This window comes from Cucumis melo, chromosome 3 (assembly GCF_025177605.1).
Source record: "Cucumis melo cultivar AY chromosome 3, USDA_Cmelo_AY_1.0, whole genome shotgun sequence".
Lineage (NCBI taxonomy): Eukaryota > Viridiplantae > Streptophyta > Magnoliopsida > Cucurbitales > Cucurbitaceae > Cucumis > Cucumis melo.
This window is the reverse complement of record NC_066859.1, coordinates 15,772,883-15,789,464: the sequence shown is the minus strand read 5'-3', so window position 1 is coordinate 15,789,464 and position 16,582 is coordinate 15,772,883. Positions and strand designations below refer to the sequence as shown.

The 16,582-nt window shown below is 31.5% G+C and overlaps 1 long non-coding RNA gene across 1 annotated transcript; it reads right to left on the bottom strand.

Annotated features, from left to right (window-relative positions):
• Positions 1–1,072: 1,072 nt before the first annotated feature.
• LOC127148537 (uncharacterized) lies at positions 1,073–2,060 on the bottom strand. Its single transcript, XR_007819576.1, has 2 exons — positions 1,657–2,060; positions 1,073–1,316 (listed from the first exon to the last, which is right to left on the bottom strand). It is a non-coding gene; the product is annotated as an uncharacterized LOC127148537 (long non-coding RNA).
• Positions 2,061–16,582: the final 14,522 nt, after the last annotated feature.

Genomic DNA, 16,582 nt, shown 5'->3' with positions numbered 1-16,582 from the left:
TATCTCAAATGTATCTCGCACCTTCCAAACTTTCACTATTTATTTTAACTTTCACCATGCTGTTATGACATGTTTAGTCAGTCTCTTATGCAATTATTATTTCATTTGTTCCTTTTTGTTCAGGCTTCAATTATGACATCGACATCGACTGATGGACCCGCATACAAGATTAATCCTTCTCATCCTTGGCCAGTTATCATTGTCGACTCCATTCCACTACAACGAAATAATAGTGATTGTGGCGTATTCACCATTAAGTATTTTGAGTACATAGCTGCTGGTTTTGATTTAGATACATTATGTCAAGAAAACATGTCCTACTTTAGAAAACAATTGGCATTTCGATTATGGACCAACACTCCTATGTATTGAACTTTGTTGCGAGATTTGTAGGAGTTGTATATCATGTATGTTGCAAAATATGTATCGATTCTTCTCTATAATGCACAAGTATAGATGTTATATAAATTAGAATAAACGTAGTTTATGAATGGTCAATTGATGACATTCAAATATCATATTTGTTTGCAAAACTACTTGTAGGTAAACGATCGCTTAATATTTTTTATGTTTATTAAGAAAATCGTTTAGACTTTACTAAACGATCGCTTAAAGATATATGCACGATCTTTTACATTAGTGTGATTACATATAAACGATCGCTTAATATATAAATTAAAGCAGTTGAGTAGCAAAGAATTAAAAAATATATAAATTAAAGAATTACAAACTAAACGAATAGTCGTGTGAAATATATAAACGATCGTTTAATACAATTAAACGATCGTTTAGTTATTTTAAACGATCGTTTAGTTATTTTAAACGATCGTTTAGTTATTTTAAACGATCGTTTAGTTATATTTAAACGATCGTTTAGTTATATTTAAACGATCGTGAAGCCAGTTTGTATATTAAACAAATTAAAATCTGTGTCAATACGTTTGTGTTTTTTGTGTTCCTAAATGAATAAGCCAGCTGTTATTTTCGTCTTCTTCATCTATCTAGAAGCACATAAAGTAAGAATGTTTGGAGACATCATTAAGAAAACACATCCAGATAGATAAATAACAAATTGAAAGAAAAGGAACATTCATTAATTAGTGTAATAATTAGTACATTGGTAGAGAAATTTTTAAATTTGTATGCTGGACTTCTCGGTATATGAAATTGTATTAGTACACGTTAATCTGTTGTGACCTATCTCTTTACTTCAACTCTTTTGACTACTTTCGGAGGTAAAACAATCATATGTAGATAGTCTTCGCTTGTCTTCCAAGCTGACTGATTTACAATTAGGTAGACGGCCTCCGCATATGCTGCCAACAAACATTCATTGGTGTAATAATTAACACATAATCTATAAACATTTATATTGCGATCTCGTGCTGCAGCAATGACATGTGAGCATGGTAGTTGCTCAGCTTGAAACTCCTTGCAAGTGCACTCTTGCAAACTAAATCTTTTACTTCAATTCATTTTTCACTACCCATTGAACTTTCTAAGAACCTAAACCAAACTTTGACTAAACTAATTTACAGCAAATAATTCCATTCCAAAATAGCCTAAACCAGACATTTACGGATGAAACTCGCAACAAATACCTAAACCAAATATTTACAGCAAATAAATTAAAAATGGGTTAGAGATGAAACTCACCGAAATAAGAGAAAACGCTCAAAGTTGATTGAATGGTTTGAAAAGAAGGAGCGACGAAATGCACTAGAGGATCGACGAACGACAAGAGACGAATGGTCGGAGTATCTTCGAACGACATTAGAGCAGAGCAAAGTATCGGAGCAGAGCGATTTTTTTTTTTTTTTTACTTCAGGTGTTCTACACAAAAGAGAATGGAAAAGGAAACAACTCTACGCGAAAGAGAAGGGAAAGCGAAAGTTGAAAGCTTTTACGTGGAAGAGAAGGGAAAGGGAAGGAGAAGGAGAAATTTAATGAAGGACATTTTTGTCCATTCACACATAAATTGTCCTAAAACTCTTTATTTTCAAAAACTATCCCAAAAGTCATTTAACACTCCTTTTTTAAGCTATTTTTGGCAATTTCCCCTTTAAACAGAGTAATTGAGTAACATCTCAAACTTCACTTAGATTGAAAAAAAAAAAATAATAGTGGAAAAAGCAAACATGAAATGGGAATTGAAAAGGGTGAGCCAGAATGAAGGAAGAAACGTGATTGAATGAAGCGCTGATGGGAAAAGTTGGAATTTTGAAATAAGTTCAGACATCAACATTGCACTCAATGACATATCTTTCAATCTGGTTTTATTATCGCTTCTTTCTGTTTACGAACAATATTTTCTGTATACATATATGAGATTGTGGATCAACTTTGCGGTACAAATGAAAAAAATAGTTAGTTGTATTGAATTGTACTATCCACATTTTCTTTTTTATCATTATTGATATTTCAACGTGGCTTTTTTTTTTAGGTTGGTTTAATAAATGAAACATCTGATTTTAAGACTTCGGGGTTTTGGTAAAGTTAGATTTGTACACCTATGTTTGTTTGTACCAGAAGCTTAATTACTTCTGTTTTTGAATTTCTTCAAGTTTTGGTGCCAAATTTTAAAGTGGGTTTATTCTGGGTTGGAAACATAGGACGGTTAGACACTAATTATTTTTTTACTATTAATTACTGTCTTATTAATCTTATAAGAAATGTTTGAATGAGTGTAAGCAAGCATCAACAAAAACTCTCTTCCCCCTCCACCGCCGCTGCTGACTTGTGTACCAATGTAAGGTTTAAGGCTTACAGGTTCCATTTACTAATGGGTTAAAAACCAATGATATTATATATGTTTTCCTTTTCAATGACTTCAAAAATTAAACATTATCTGAAGCACTATGACAAAGTACTTTCGCATTATTGTCGGTGTTTTCTTATACGATAGAGACCTCTTTGTGGGAGTTGAATGACAAGATATATTCTCCAAATTAAGAAGCTTGTGATGCCTTGTGTCTTTTCTCATCAAGTTCAAGGTACTCTTGCAAGTTGAGTTCATTTAACATTGATTTTTCTTTCACTTCAAGAACCAATCAAAAAAGTCATCCAAGTATAGGAAGTAGATTTTTGGATTGAAAAGTGTGGACTTCAATTTAGGTAAGTAGTTTCTACATCCCTACCAAAATACATATTTGACTATTGTGGTTTAAAGTATATTTTGTATCATTTTGGTCTTGTTAAAAGTATTTTCTATGCTTTAAAAGTACACTTTTGTTAATAATAAGTGTAATGACGATACCTACAACTATTAGTAATAAATGTAACAAGTATAATGTTCTTATGAAGTTAGGGCATAGTGTAAAGGTTTTACAAACGTTTTGAGTTCAATATGACCTCACCATCACCACAAGGTCAAGAATTTGTGTTGCAGGTGTGATGTTTGGTTTATCCTTCCAAACTTGTAGCTCCATAAATATTCTTGTGTTGATATGAGTTTACTAGTTTGGTTGAAATGACGTATGGTTAACATTTTTTTCTATTTTAAGATCATGTTGATCTAGAAGGTTGTAGTTAGTTTCAAATATTTGTTTATTATTTAAATTATATATTTATTAGTGTACGTATTTTCTTTTGATTTATCTTGAAATTATCAATAAATGCAATGGGAACTATTATAACTTTAATTATTTGTACTTGAAGGTTGTTTTAAAATGTTCAAACTAAGTTTTTTAAGGCTCTTGTCAAGGTAAATTACATTTTCTTTTAAGTATAATAATTTCTTTTATCTGTGCTCGGTAAAGGCGTTTTCCTTGCAAATATAATTATTATTCTTGATGTTGACTTTGATGTATTTGGTTGAATTCTAAAATGAATGTTTTTTTAATGTCTCGGGCAGTTATATAGAAGGAAGAAACCACCTAACAAGTAATGTACATGTGCTTTCTTTTTGTTGGGATAATGCCAAACTTTTTTGCAACACTTGTTATATTTAGTTTGTTTGAAAATAACTTACCGTAGATTTAGGTATGTTTCTTTGTATAAACGGTATCCTACCTATGAAAGTTTATATTTATGTTTGTATATGCATCTCATGTCAAAATTGGAGGAAACAAATTCTTTTCTAACCCTCCCCCAATAAAAAAAAAATACAGGTGAAATCAATGATTAACAAAAAAAAATAATCTTGAACTTATGAAATACAACATGTATTGTTATATGTTGTTGTCTTCATTATTTGTATATATATAGTACTTTGTACTTGGACTGGTGTGTATAATAGTAGGGCAGCAAGAAAAATGGGAACTGTGAAAAAAATAGAGCAAGAAACAAATGTAATAATATAAAAAGAGTATATGACATTTGTATTTAAAAGAAAAAACTGTCAACAAAAATGAATTTTTGACGGTCAATTAAAGTAATGCAACGTGAAATGATGAGAGTTAGTCATTGTCATAAAATATAAATAATGACATTTATTATTTGTTAATAATACTGAATATGTGACATTTAATTTCTGTCATAAAACATAAATATTTATTATTTGTCAACAATTAGAAATATATGACATTTATTTTATGTCATAAAAAACACTTATTGTGACAATTTTTTCAAATTATCATAATAGGTTTTTCATGACCGTTGAAACAATGACTGAAAATAATTTTCACAAATTTTAAATACGATAGTGTTTAACTGTCATTGTATGTCAATTTTCCAGTAGTGATACGATGTTGTGGTAGCATTCGATGATTAGTGAATTTAAAAATCTTTGGATTAATAAACTGTAGCATCCCAAGTTTATTAACTCAACATAGTCAAAATCGTTTAGTTAATTGAATTGTTTAATTGATATGATCGCTAAGAACCCAATCAAATTGATGGACTAAAAAAATTAAGTATCATACATAGGAAGGAACATTTTAATTTGAAGTTTCAATCCAATCACAATAAAATTCATTTTGACGTAGGACAGGGATGTGATTATTGTGAAGCAAAGTGGAGTGATAGAATAAGAGGAAGCTAAGAAATAGGTCGTGAGAGGCCACAACGACGACACACGTGCTAGTTTCCTGCAAAACCACAAATGAAATTTATTGGCAGCTAATGGGCTTGCATTTGCCCTCCTTCCTCGTTCTTCTCAAGTCAAACCCAAAGTCAATCTTTCTAATTTTGGTATCTGCTCAAACCCTCTAGGTTGTTATTAAGCAAAGGGAGGTCTATCAATCATCTTTCCAACTGATTTTAAATTGACTAAATCAGTCTTGACCTACCAAATTCACTTTTCTCTTTTTCAAAACTTGTGATTTTGATAATGATAAAGAGAGTGGTGTTGGTAACATTCACAATCACATTCCATGTCCAAGAGATAATTATTTAATATAAGCCAAGAGAGAAAGAATTAAAAATGATAATCTACCAATAATGATAATTTAAAAAACCAAAACAATAAAGGGATTTTTTTCAAAACTATAACAACCAAGTAAAATATTTACACTCTACGAAATAATTCGAAAAAAAAAAAAGTCTATAGGTCTACAATGGAAAATACTAAACTATACCAGTCAACACCTGATTAATTGACCACACGTGCATGTGTGAGTAATGTTCTTCTAAACGATCGTGTACTATAGTCTAAATGAATGGTCTACAATCATTTAGGTCATGCTACACGATCATGTAGTTCTTTTTAACAATGAAAAACATACTTCAATTTTAAACAATTACGTTGACCATGCTAAATGATCGTGTTAACTATGGTAAGTGATTATTTAGATCATATCCACACAATCGTGTAGTTCCTTTTAAATGATAAAAAAAGAGCTTCAAATATAAATAATTGTGTTAATCATGCTAAACAATCATATTGACTATAGTAAGCGACTGTTTAGATCATATCAAGACAATTGTGTAGTTCTTTTTAATGATGAGAAAATGACTTCAAATTTAAACGATTGTGTTGACAATGATAAACGATCGTTTAGATCATGTCAAAATGATATTTTAATGATCTTGATATTCCCAAATATGAGGAATATGAAATAGCTTAAAAAAAATTGTTGAAAATGGTAAAGATGAAATAAGAGATTTAATCATAAGAATAAATCGTTTAAAAATAGAAGAAGGAAAATCTAGAAGAAGAGATGAAAAAATCTAGAAGAGAAGAAATAGCAAAGAAGGAAGAAGAAAAAGAAATAGAAGTGACATAATGGCAAACTTGGAATTATGAAAATATTTTATTCGGCTTCATGGGATTTTGTTTTTTGTTTTTTTTTTTCGTTATATGGATCATAAATATTTTTTAGTTTTGTTATATTTATGTAAATTAACAAAAAATATATATATATATATAAGAGAGAAGGTTTGTTTACTGTTGTAACTAAAATAACATATATTATATATAGGGTTTTATCAAAAATAGAAAAAATAAAACAAACTAATTACACTAGGTAGAACAAAATGCTAAAAGACAAAATTAATCATACCTAGGTTTAGCCATAAAAATTTTATATTTTACCAATTTTTTATTTTTGACAATTTCTAATATATATATAATGAAAAAAGGAACCTTTCCTAGTCAAATGGAGGATTTACCCCAACTAGAGGTTGGGTGTAGGATGCTTAGCAGTTAGCAGAACCCTTGAAACAAATACAAATTCTCTAGTTTTTTTTTTTCTCTAACTTTTCCTAAAAAAGTTTTCCTAAACCCATCATTCACTAAATATTTGACTTATGTTTAAGTTTTCCTTCCCCATGTTGTCAGGCATTGATAGGCCAAGTAAGGAATATGGGTCAAGCATAGAAGACAAATAAGGGAGGGAAAGGAGGGTTGTTATGCAAACTTGTGTGGCGTCCAAGCCGTGTCATCCTACCTTGTGTTTAAGGAGTCAGTAGGTAAGAACTTCACTACTTAACTCCAGGAGCTCTCGCTCAGATCAAAGGAAGGTCGTTCGATGTGTTAAGATTAGAGAGGGCGAAGACGATGAGTGTAAAAGAACTGAGCTAGGGAAAGGAAGCTCTAAAGCTTGTCCCTGAAATGGTCGTTAGGCGACTAAGGAAAAGAATGGAAATGAGGTCTTTACACCTCTAAATACCTTGCCATAAGGAGCAACATTGGGCGGTAGAGAGGAAGAAAAGTGGATCAGAACTCAGTTTTAATTTTTGTGCCTAGTAAAAAAACGGATGTAACTGTTATGTTGAACTTTGTGTAAAGTGTCAAGTTAATAAAAGAGAGGTTATGTTTATTCCGCTGCTTATTATTTGTACTTACCGCTTAGTAATGAATTTTCTTGTTGTGACAAGTGTGTTAGGCGATGGAGTAAGTCTAAAGGTTGCAGATTTTTTCGTTGCGTCGAGTTAAGTCTTTGTAGCAATTAAACAAGTTGGAGTAAATTGTTCTGCTTATTAGGCGTTCGTCGCGTCATCTCGCGGTGAGATACACGATGAGTGTCTAGGCGGCACATTCCCCATCTAGCCATAGAAAGTGGCATTTGGGGAGAGTCGTGACATGAAACATGTAATTATGATGTTTTCTTCAAAAGTCATCTATAAAATTACCTTGATGGTGGATTACTGGACTAAAAAAAGAGTCACGAAAATTGGTAATGACATCTATTTAAAGTCATGTAAATTGGTTATTGTTATAGTGATTAACATTTTACCTAAGATTTATCTCTCCCATACCTTCCACCACGTCTTTCATGACTTTCACCTCCTCTTCCTCTTGAGGATTCATTTGAATTTTGTGAAACGTCGGGTTGGCTCACCTCTTCCACCCTGAGCTTGACTACCGCAACCTCTTCCGCATCCATGACTATTCTTCTTCTTGAGTTTGAGTTGGAGACGTTGTTTAACAATCTCCGTTTGCCCCGTTTTTCTTTTTTCTTTCTCTTCATAGACTATCTATAATTTGTTAAATCGTCATGGTCTCAAGATTTTTTGTTGCCTTGATTGTCGTAGCAATGATCTCAAACTTGGTATTTAGGATCCATAGAATCTTTTCCATAACATGAACATCCTCAATTTCTTTGTTACTCCATCTTAGTTGGTTAGCAACAATCATTACTTTGGTGTGATACTCCATTATCATCTGTATCTCCTTCTTTTGTATCGATTCAAACTCAATACCTAAAGTTTGTAATCTTGCCTTTTTAACACGATCAACTACTCTCATGAGTTGATTGGAGCCTGTCTCATGCTGCCTTTGATATCTCAGCATCCAAATAGTCTCAAATGTATCTTTGTCAACTAATTGGTACAAGATATAGAAGGTTTTCCTATCCTTCTTTCTTGTCTCTTTTAGCGCGTCTCCTTACACTTGTTTGACTCTAACTTCTACCTCTTGGAAACTGTTCTTCACGATCTCCCATAAGTCTTATACCCTTAGTAACACTTTTATCTTGATGTTCCAATTGTCATAGTTAAGTTTGGTAAGCATCAATAATTGAAGCGAAATCATCCATTGTTGGCCATTTTTTCCTCTCAAATTTGTTGTAGGGTTATGATATAAGTTTGTTAAAAGAGGAAGGGTGTGGGTGCCCCAAGTGTGGAGAAAGCCATATATTGATTCAACTAAACATGCCTTTATATAGACTTACAAAATGCAACAATAGAATTTTAAAAGTTAAGAAACCATACATTATTACTTAATTCTCATAATCTCTAAAAACCCGCAAAGACACAATTCGTTATAAATACCAAAAGTTACAAATCAATTTATTACTAAAACCTTCAAATTTCTCGTTAATATGAAACCTTTTATATTCTAAACGGTGCAAGTCTATTATATTTATACTAGAGTTTGATCCAGCATTTTTAGTATCTTATTTATTATTGTTATTATCCTTTTTTTAGTTATTAGGAGTCTCAAGACTCCTAAAAATAGCAGTTGAATCATCCTTGAATCAAATATATCGATTGGAGCAAAAGAGAACTCAACCCCTGTTGGTCTAATCATAGGGCCTTTAAGGACATAGGAAGTGTTTTAGAAATAATAATTTTAAGAAAATTGATTTTCTGAACCTAATAATTTCCTATAAGTTTTTTTTCCATACAATCAAACATTTAATGTTTGGTTCCTCACTCTTTAAAAGTAATTTTCAATTCTTATTATTAGTTTGCAAAATATATTCAAGACTTAAAGAACACATTCGAGAATGACCTTTAGAAAAGTGTTTTAAGCTAAACTATTTAATTATAAAGTGTGAAGTTATGTTAATATTAGGTTTTATACTTGTACAAGTGATTTAAATGAAGTGATTTTAAATATGGTTTTAGAATTATCAATTTACTTAAAAAAGAAAAAACATCACTTACAAGATTGAAAAAAGTAGACATTGAAAATCTTTGAAAGGGAAACAATAGAGAGTTAACGAAAATTTTCAAAAATAAAAAGAACTTAGAGGAAGAGGAGAAATTTAAAGTGAGACATTTAATAGACATTGAAAATTCAAAGATAAAGAAATAAATTTTAAAAACTTTAAAAAAAGAATTTGGGGTGAGTGATGGGTTTAGGAAAACATAAGTCAATGCCCGACAACTTGGGAAGGAAAAACTTAAACGCTACCACAACAATTACACGTAGTTCAAGTAATCAGAGCAATCATTACTCATCATCGGGACCTGACATTCTTCTATCGCCTAGACTTAGGGTTCACACTCACCAGCATCTCGCGATTCATCTGTAATTTCCACCAGCGTCTCGCAATATTCAATCTCATCTTTAACATGGGATTTGCTTTCACCAGTGTCTTCACATATCATTTCTCGCTCAGATCTGGGATTCACTTTCACCACCATCTAGAATTTCAAGAACAAAACTCATACTCGCTCAGACCTGAGAATCACACTTACCAGCATCTTACTTTAAGCCTGGGATCTCTACCAGCGTTCTGCGATAGATCACTCACCATTACTCGTCACAACACCAACATCACGTGCGAGGCGTTAGCTTAACATATCACTTTCAACACTTAATACAAATATGATACAATAAACATCAACGAAATGATTACAAAAGAATGTTATTCATGCAACATTCATAAGATACTTGCCAGTTTGTCAAGATTATAATTTACAACACTTATGTGATAAACAATATGCATTCATTTAGAAGGATATGAAATCATTTACAACAAACATTTGCTTTATAAGGAGCACTCACAACAACACTTTAGCCTCAACTCTTTCTCCCTTTGACTTCCAACTTCCTCTTCTTGCTTTATGATTTCCTTCAACTAGCTTCATAAATCTACTCTTAACAACTAAGTAGAATGCTTAACAATTGTCTTTCCTTTTTCCATCCGGTCTTTAATCCTATTTATAATGACCTTTCATATCTAAGGGTGATTTCCCTGCTTTACACATGTCACCTTTTCATTTCGTCGCATTCTGCAACCAACCCAAACTTGACACGTAAGCCAACTATTAGTTACGAATAGAAACTTTCCTTGAGACGCCAACCTTATCTCCTTGAAAAGCTAAACTTCTTTAAGTTACTTGACTCTCTGTGCTCTAGAAACATTAGAATTTTTACTCTTCACCAGAGGGTCGTCCAGTCACTGTAAACTTTAGTTTCATGATAATACAATAAAATCGTAACATTGTATATAATGATAAATGTCAAGATCTTTGAACTACATAATTTTACAAATTAAATTTAGTTAAACAACAACATATCTTGATTCATGATAATCTTCTCGAGGAATTTTGTTTCTCTCACTTGCCTTCCTTTAGGACTTAATTTAGGTTTCTTGATAGGAAGAATAAACTACTTAATGAGGCAGTCAGATGACCGATTCCTTAGGTTCTATTTATAAACACCACCTATCATGGTGTTTGATTAGGGCCTAATGGGCCTAATAAAATAATAAGCCCAAAAGAGATAAATAACATATAATGCAATTGGGCCACATTAATCGTAATATTATATTTAAGAATAAATCTAACATTCTCCCACTTGGCCCATTGACATTATTTACCATATACGTGAAGAGATGAAAACTCTTTACAGCGGAAGAATTACAGAAATCCAATTTTAATTGAAACCTTAAAAAATACCAATACATTGTAAAATTATAAAAATAATTTCTATGGCTAAGCATGCTTTCAAGAAAAATACAGAAAAGAAGAACTTACGCTCGCTGACGACTCTGAATCTACCAATCACCAATTTGGGCACCACCACTTGGAAACCTTCCTGTTCTCCGATTGAGATGGTTTAACCAAAATTGGATTGAGGGAATTTTTCTAGAGAGAAAAAAAAATTTCTAGAGAGAATACGATGATCCTTTTTTTCTTTTAAAAAAAATCACAGAACGTCTTCTGTGTTTTTGTTACACAAAGAATTCCCTATTCTTCAGACGAAAAAAGAGGGAAGTTAGAGAGAACAAATGGGAACGTGGGAAAACCACCCACGTTCCTTATATATTAAAATAAATAATTAATTAAATTAAATAATTAAATAATTTAATTAATTAATTAATTAAATTAAATCATATTTAATTAATATTTCATTTAAATCATATTTAAATTAATATCTCTTGCATAACCTATAGTTTTAATTTAATTAAACCAAATTAAACTAAACTATTAATTAATTCTCCAATTAATTAATTTCTTTATTAAATATCTTATATTTAATTTAATCCAAAATTTGAATCATATTCAAATATAAATTTCTCTCAAAACCTATAGTTTTAATATGTATCACATACACATTAAATTTTAACCTATAGTTTTAATATGAATCTAATTCACATAAACTAATATTTGAACTCATTCAAATATTTTATTCTCTCGTAATTTAATTTTGAATCATATCCAAAATTAAATTTATATAATAAAGTCTAATTAAAATATAAACTTTATATTATAATGTATCAATATACATTATATTAATTCCCAAAATAAATTTAAACATTTCAAATTACAACCAATATAAATAAATCTCATTATTCTTTATGAGCTAGGAAGGGAACCTAATGGACCTACAGATCAGAAGCTACAACGATATGAAATTAATTAGTTAAACTCATTAACCACATTAATCAATATTCGTTAACTGTGTGTACACTCCACTAAAGACTCACAGTTGAACTCTTCTCACTGTAGATATATTTCTGTGTCCACGGATATAAACCAATACCAGTAAGTTAGTCCTTCACAAGTGTTCGTAACACCAGTTGGGTCAAATTATCGTTTTACCATTGGGTTACTTCTAGTCCTTAAATACCAGTGCTCCTCTAATGAACAACCTGTTTATGGTCCAACCATTAAACAGAAAACCCCTTTCGTGCCATGGAGAGGGTAGGGTCCTTTGTTCAAGTCCCGGAGACACTATTTAAGGAAACACTTATTTACTTACCCTAAAGGTGGGAAGGAGTGAATTCCATCTTGTGTGATTATGTTCCCAGTTCCTCACTCGGTCTTGTCCCCATAATAATAAGCATATTGAGTCAGCAATCTGGCCACTCTCACCCGTACAAATCAAAGGACAATCCCTCGCAAACAGGAGTTAATAATACACTCAGGATTAAGACTAAGTTACCTAGCTCATCCTAATGAAATAAAAATCCAACTAGTTAATGGAGTTACATGTAGTGATTACTATTTCGTGGTCTAGTATTATGCAAACTCATTGCATAGGATACCCTCACTCGCATGTCACATACATGAACGCATTGGATCAATGTGTTTGTATCAAATACAAAATGAGTCGTATCCATAGTGTTAATAGGATAAGGTACCCAAGCTTATCCTTGTACTATAGACCCTTTAAGCTAATCTTGAACATTGCTCTCCGTATGTCTCTACATACTGTTCAAGACTCATCAAACAGCTTAGGATATTAGTTTATTGGATTTAGGTTATTAAGACAAAACTAATAATATAATCAATAACACTTATTGAAATTATAATAATAAAATACTTTATTACTAATGGTCAATTGATTATATTTACTATCTACGAGTTTGAGGACATAAAATCCAACAATACGTTCATAGACATAATGCGTAAATTTAAACTTCATAACATATCTTGTCAAGTCAAAGAAACTACTAAAGGATCATGGCATTCATACATCATTGCATTAATATACTCCCTTCCATGTACCACTGAAATAGTTCTTCTATTAACATAATCTATAATAAAGATAATCAATAATGGTCCAACAATAAGTGTCTTTATCAAAGATGATGTCTTGTTTGGTTTACATAATTCATTTATGTATATACTAATCATAAGAATAGAACCATAAGATAAAATCAGAAACAATAAATAAATGAGCTCAAAGTGTCAAATAACATAATCTTGATTCCAATAATGATATCTAATGATGCCCACACGTTCAGCGTGATCATTGCACATCTTTGGTGGCAATCCTTTAGTTAGTGGATCCACAATCATAAGTTTAGTGCTAATGTGTTCGATTGACACCCTTTGGTTTTTAACTTCTTCTTTAATGGCAAAGTATTTTAATTCCATATGTTTAGTACCTTAAGAATACTTGTCGTTTTTTTAGAAGAAACTATTGCAGAATTATCACAATAAATTCTAAGCGGCTTGACAATACTGTAACTAATTCCAAGTCCAAAGATAAAGTGTTGCAGCCATAAACCATGAACTGTAGCCTCAAAGCATGCGACAAATTCAGCTTCCATAGTGGATGCAGCGATAATAGACTGCTTTGCACTTTTTCATGAAATTGCTCCTTCAGCTAATAGGAACAAATAGCCAAAAGTGAATTTTCTTGTATCCACACATCTGGCAAAATCTGAACCTTAATATCCAATCACCTCAAGATGATCATATCTCTTATAAGTAAGCATATAATCCTTTGTTCTTTACAGATACCTTAAAACTTTCTTTGCAACTTTCCAATGATCCATTCCTGGATTACTTTGATACCTGCCTAACATACCCACAGCAATAAGCTTCAATAATAGATGCATAAGGAGTAGTTTCCATCTGATTTCGTTCCAATTTATTTTTTGGACATTGCATGAGACTAAACTTATCTCCCTTCTGAATTGGAACTACACTTGAAGAACATTTTTCCATCTTAAATTTCTCTAGAACTTTATTAATATATGTATTTTAAGACAATCCTAACAATCCATGCGTTCGATCACGGAATATTTCAATTTCAATCACATAGGATGCTTCACCCATATCTTTCATTTCAAGGTTTTTAGAAAGAAATTCTTTGGTTGAACATAACAAACTAAAGTCATTCGTAGCAAGCAAGATGTCATCAACATATAGAATAAGAATTATAAACTTACTCCTACTGATCTTTATGTATATACATCGATCAATGATGTTTTCTTTAAAACCAAAAGATGTGATGGTATCATTAAACTTAAGATACCATTGTCTGGAAGCTTGTTTAAGTCCATATATTGACCTCTTTAATTTACTCACCGTATGTTCCTTTCCTTCAACCATAAAGCCGTCTGGTTGATCCATATGAACACTTCTTCATCTAAATTTTCATTTAGAAATGTAGTTTTTACATCCATTTGATGAAGCTCTAAATCATAATGAGCTACCAAAACCATAATAATTCTTAAGGAGTCCTTTTTCGAGAAAGAAGAAAAAGTTTCTTTGTAGTTAATGCTATCTTTCTGAGTATAACCTTTGGCAATAAGTCTAGCCTTGTATCGTTCGATATTGCCATTTGAGTCACTTTGGTCTTAAAGACCCACTTACATCCAACTCTTTTACTTTCTTTAGGCAATTCTACAAGATCCCAGACTTCGTTATCATTCATAAATTTTAACTCTTCTTTCATGGCATCTAACCATTTGGCAAAATTATCTTCGTTAATGGCTTGTGAAAATGAAACCGGATCATTATCAATGCTTAAGTCAAATTCTGACTCATGCAAATAAACCACTTAGTCATCAGAAATAGCTGATCTTCTTGGTCTTACAAATCTTCTTAACTTTATTTCTTGTGGTCCCTCAGTTACAGGTTCATTTATTTTAACATCATTATGCGGTGTTTGACCATTAATTTGTTGTTCTTATAAATTGTTAATAGAGTCAACAACTACAGGAATAACAACTTGAGAAGAAGTTATAGATGAAGGAATTTCCACCCTAACTTCTTGAATCTTTACTTTACGTGGTTCAAAACTCCCACTAATTATGTCATACTCAATTAACCTTACATTTCTAGTTCCAACTATTCCCGTACTATGGTTAGGACAATAAAATCTATACCCTTTTGATTTTTCTGGATAACCAATGAAGAAACAACTGGTTGTTCTTGAATCTAGTTTCTTTTCATGTTGATTATAAACTATTACTTTCGCTTAACAACCCCAAACATGTAGTTGTCTTAAATTAGGTTTTCTTCCTGTCCATAGTTTAAAAGGTGTCTTTGGAACTGACTTACTAGGAACCCTGTTTGATAAATATTAAGTGGTTCTTAATGCATACATCCACAAGGACACAGGTAAAGATGAATTAATTAACATGCTTCTAACCATATTCATTAATGTACGATTTCACTTTTCTGCAACACCGTTTTGTTGTTGTGTTCCTGGCATTATATATTCAGCACATATGTCATGGCTTTCTAGGAATTTAGTGAATGGACCAGGGCATTGTCCATTCTCATCATATTTTTTATAATGCTCACCACCTCTATCAGACCTTAAGATTTTCACCTTTCTATCTAATTGCCTTTCAACTTCATTTATAAATACCTTTAAGACATCTATTGCTTGAGATTTTTCATACAATAAATCGATCCATAACGTGAGAAATCATCAATAAAGGTGATAAAATACTTTTCTCCACCAAAAGATAGAACATCAAAAGGCCCACAAATATTAGTGTGTATAATTTCAAGAAGTTGTGAACTTCTTGTGGTTTCTTTATTAACTGTGTGTTTTGTTTGTTTTCCTTTAATACAATTTGCACAAATTTCAAGGTTAGTACAATCCAAATTTAGAAGAATTTCATTCTTTATCAAACTTTTAATTCTTTCTTTGGATATGTGACCTAAATGTTTATGCCACAAGTAAGTTGATGATTCATTAGTTGGACCACGTTTAGTACCCAACATTATGTTGTAAGGGTTAACAAACTCTTAGCAAAAATATTATCAAGCTTTAATTTATATACCATCACAAAGAATATCAGAACCAATAAAAATGTTTTGTTTGAATAAACTAAAACACTCATTCCCAAATTTAAAGTAATAATCTGAAGTATCAAGTTTGACAAGGAAATCAAATTACGAGAATAGAAGGGACATAAAAGGTATCAAAAAGGTCTAAATGATGTCCAGTGTCTAAAGTTAAACAATAGGTTCCCACAGCTTCAACTGGAACTTTGACTCTGTTTCCCATAAAAATGAATCTCTCATTTGGTTTTATGGTTCGGGTCGTAAGGAATCCCTGCATCGTATTGAAAATGTGAATGGTACAACTAGAATCAATCCACCATGTATTATAAGAAACTTCAATTAAGTTTGATTTGAAACATACTAAAGCATTATGTTTATCTTTATTCTCGAACCATGCCTTACGTTTTAGACAATCTTTTTTATAGTGCCCAAGTTTGTTACAAAATCAACACTTATCTTGAATTTGTCCCCTTTTGTGGATTGGGGT